Below are 4,109 nucleotides of genomic sequence, written 5' to 3' on the forward strand. Positions count from 1 at the left end.
TGGGGCGGGGGGGGGGGGACTTTTGTCTCCAGGGCGGGCGAGGGCCCGGGCGGGCGGAAGGTGTTGGTGTGTGGGGGCGGCCTCGAGCGCAGGAGAGAGGCAGCCTAAGCTGGGACGTCGGGGCCGCGGGACCAAAAGGGGACGGGGTGCTGCATGGGCCGGGAATCGAACCCGGGCCTCCCGCGTGGCAGGCGAGAATTCTACCACTGAACCACCCATGCACCGGTGGCCGGCGCCACCAGGCGCCGCCCCAGCGGCGCTCGCCCCAGCCGCCCGACACTGGTCACGGCCCTGCGGGGCCATCTCCTCCATCCGAGCCCAGTCGGCGGACGGGGCAGCTGGAAGAGAGGCTGCGGGGCCCTGGAGGGCGCTCGGGGGCGGGCGCGGTAGGAGGGGGTGCGGAGCAGGGAGACCCGGAGGCGCGGTGGCACCTGTGCGCCGAGGCGCGGAGGAGCCGCGACAGAGCGGGCGGCCTCGGCCCATCCCGCCTTGTGTCCGGCCCAGGGCCGCCGCGACCCCGGCGTCGCCGGAGGAAGCCAGGAGCCGCGCCCAGCCTGGCCCGCGCTCGAGTGCCAACGAGGGCGGCGATCTGTGGCGGGCGACGTTCCCTTCGACGACCCACGGGCCCGTGCCCAAGTCCCCTGGGCGGCGGGCTTCCCCGCGGGTGCGCTGGGCGCGTGGCCGTGCGCGGGCGCCAACGGCGCGGCCTGCCGGACGAGAGCAGGGCAGGGCAGGGCAGGGCAGGGCAGGGCAGGGCTGGGCAGGGCTGGGCAGGGCTGGGCTGGGCGGGAGGGCCGTGGCGTGGGGGCGGCCGTGGGAGCCGCAGGCTGGGGAGCGCCGCCTCGGCCGCCCGCCGCTGAGCGGCGCTCAGGCAAGAGACCCGAGGGGCCTGAGCCTGGCGCCTGCGCTCTGGCCGACGGCTCGCCCGCAAGGGTCCGGCTCCGGGGGTGCGTTGGTGGCGGGCGGGAGCGCGGTCTTGGATGGCGGGCGCGCTTTGGCAGAGTGGCTGCCGGCCGGCGGGCCGCCCGCGGAGGAGGCGCGCCGTCGTGTCGTCGTGGGTTTGGGCCCCCGCGCCTTCGCGCGTGCAGACGGGGCTTGGCCCCGGCCGTGGGCCCGACGTGGCGTGTGGGCGACGGGGATCCAGGGCCGGCTCGCTGCTCCCCGGAGCCAGCTTGCCGGGTTGGGCCCGCGTGCCAGGCAGGCCCCGTGCAGGGAGGGCGCTGTGGTGGGCTGGCGAGCAGAAGGCCGGGCTGCGTGGGGCCCGGGAGGCAGGCATGTGTGGCCCGGGCGAGGCCCCGAGGTGAAAAGTCGTGGTGGGCACCACAGGCCACCGAGATGGGGACGGCGACCTGAGCAGGGTGTGGAGAGGATGGGCGGGCCGGGCGGCCGGGGGCTGTGGGAAAGGACAGCGTGTTGGACGGTGTGCCGCCCGTTGCGCAGGCGTGGCGCTCCAGGGCAGGCGCTGTGCGCCAGGCAGAAGTCGGAGGGTGACCCGTGGAGGGCTTTGCTCACGCGGGGGTGGGGTGGGGTGGGGTGGGTGGGGTGGGGGAGGGGGAGTGGGAGTGGGAGTGGGAGCGCGAGTGGGAGGGAGGGCTACACAACCCCCTAATGGGGGGGCTCGTGTGCGGAGGGGGAAGGGGAGAGCAGGCGAGGAACGATGGGGGCGAAGTCCTGGCCCCGCGTGTGGGGTCCGGTGGGAAGGGTGTGTGAGTGAGTGGGCGGGGGCGCGCGCGCTGTGTCGGGAAGGCCGGTTGCCAGTGGGTTCGAGGCGCTGGGGCAGCCTCCTGGGCTGAGTGCGCCAGGCCCGCGCAGCGGCGGGCGTGAGAAGCGGGTGGGGTGGAGAGGCGTGCGTGTAGGGGCCTGGAGTTTGGCGCGGCGGCCACAGGCCGGAGGAGCGCCAAGCCGGCCAGGAAGGCGGCCAAGGGCGGCGCTCGGGTGTGCGGGAGGCCCGGGTAGGCGGGCGTTGGTTGGGCGGGCCAAAGGTCGGCGTGTCAGGAGTGGGATTCGAACCCACGCCTCCAGGGGAGACTGCGACCTGAACGCAGCGCCGGACCGCTCGGCCATCCTGACGGCGGGCCTGGGCGCGTGGCCGCTCGCCTGGCTGGGAGCCGACGCGGCCGGCGGGGCCCTTGGCCGCCCGCGGCGCCTGGCGAGCGTCTTTGTGGGCGCGCCACGGACGGGACGCGCGCGCCGGCCGACGGGGAGCAAGGCCAGCGGACTCGCCCGGCTCCACCGCCGCCGCCGCCCCGTCGCCCACCCCGGGCGCCGGCCGGGACAAGGCCGCGGCCCGGCGCGCGCCCCTTCTCCTCGCCGCCTCGCTGGCCCTCTCGAGAGGGCCTCTTCCTCGCGGCGCGATCTCCGCACGGGAGGCAAGAGGCGGCGCAGACTCGGCGACCAGCCGCCGTCGCCGCCGCCGCCAGGGCCGGGCGCGCGGTCGGGGTCGTGTGCGGGCCGCGGGCCGCTTTGCTGGATGACGCGGTCGTTTGGCTGTCGGGTCGGATGGGGCACACGTGCCGGGCACCGGTGGCGGGCAGGGCCTCGAGGGCGGGGTCGGCGTCGGCAGGCAGCCGGAGAGCGGTCGGGCGCCGGGGCGGCCGCCGCCGTCCTCGTTAGTATAGTGGTGAGTATCCCCGCCTGTCACGCGGGAGACCGGGGTTCGATTCCCCGACGGGGAGGCAAGACGTCCCTTTTTGGTGGCTGGCGCCGCTCTGCGTCCGGCCGCTTGCCCCCGAGGGCCCTTCTTCGCCCTGCGCCCGCTCCCCTCCAGCCCCCGAGGCGCTTCTCGCCCTGCCCCGCCCTCCAGCCAGGCGCAGGCCGCCAACCCCGGCCTGCCCACGGGGACCCCTCCCCGAGGCCCCTCGCCGTCGGGCGGCGGTCGTTCGGCACGGCCGAGCCAAGGCTTCCTCTGCTCCAGCGCCCCGACGGCGGCCCGCCCCCAGCGGCTGGCGCACGGGGCTCCCTGCGACGCGACGACGCGCGGCGCGCTGCACAGCTGCACAGCTGCCGGGACGGGCGGCGGGTGGGTCCTCTCTCGGTGCGCGCAGCTGCCTCGCCGAGCAGCCTGTGGAGAGGGCTGGGGCGAGCCGGACGGTGGAGGGCGGGCGCCCGGCCGGGGCTTTGGCGGGGCGGTCGGCGTGGGAATGGCGGTCGCTTGGTGGCGCGGCAGCGGGCGCCCCCCAGAGGCGGTCCGTCCCGGCGGACGAGGGCTGCCGCGTCGGGCGCGGCGCCGCTGGCGCGGGCGGCGGTTGGTGGCGCCGGTGGCAGCGCGCTGCGGGCGGGCGGGGCGTCGGAGCAGGGCTGCGCCAGGCGGCGGCGGCGGCGGCGGCGGCGGCGGCCGGACTGCTGTGGCGCGAGCCCCGGGCCGGCGTCTCGGGGCAGGCCGGGCTGTGCGGCGTTGGTGGTATAGTGGTGAGCACAGCTGCCTTCCAAGCAGTTGACCCGGGTTCGATTCCCGGCCAACGCAGCGGGCCGACCTTGCCGAGCTGCGGGGCCCCCCGCCCCGGAGGCGGGCGGCGCGGGCGGCGGCGTGTGCTGTGTGTGTGTGTGTGTGTGTGTGTGTGTGTGTGTGCGTGTGTGCGCGCGCAGCGTTTTGAGGGCGCGGCGGCAGGAAGCCGGCGAGGGCGCGTGCCTGGGCCGGGGCGGCGGGCGGCTGGCCTGCGCAAGGCAGGGGCCCCGGCGGCGAGGAGCGGCGAGCGGGCGGGCTGCGGGCCGGGTCCAGGAGGCGCAGGCGAGGCGCGAAGCCCGACGCTCCCTGGTGGTCTAGTGGTTAGGATTCGGCGCTCTCACCGCCGGCCCCGGGGTTCCCGGTCAGGGAAGCCTTTCTTCTTCCTCTCCGCCTGCCCGCCTGCCGGCCGCCGACCTCCGCCTCCCCGGCGCGGCGCGGGCGGCGCGACCCCTCCCCCACCACGCACACTTTTAGCCCGCGCCGGAGCTCGCTCGCTTCGCCCCCTCGCCCCCTGGCCTCGGCCTCCCGACAAGGCCACCCGCCACGTCCAGCCCTGACCCTGCCACGCCCCTCCACCCCTGCCAACGGCCGAACCTTTCGACGCCGCCCCCTGGGCGTCTCCCCTCCTCCTCCTCCTCCTCCTCCTCGGACGCTCGCCTCGCTT

General features: G+C 77.2%; 1 non-coding gene across 1 annotated transcript; it reads left to right on the forward strand.

Moving 5' to 3' along the window:
• Positions 1 to 3,391: 3,391 nt before the first annotated feature.
• Positions 3,392 to 3,463, forward strand: TRNAG-UCC (transfer RNA glycine (anticodon UCC)). The gene has a single exon. It is a non-coding gene; the product is annotated as a tRNA-Gly (tRNA).
• Positions 3,464 to 4,109: the final 646 nt, after the last annotated feature.

This window comes from Equus asinus, chromosome 25 (assembly GCF_041296235.1).
Source record: "Equus asinus isolate D_3611 breed Donkey chromosome 25, EquAss-T2T_v2, whole genome shotgun sequence".
NCBI lineage: Eukaryota > Metazoa > Chordata > Mammalia > Perissodactyla > Equidae > Equus > Equus asinus.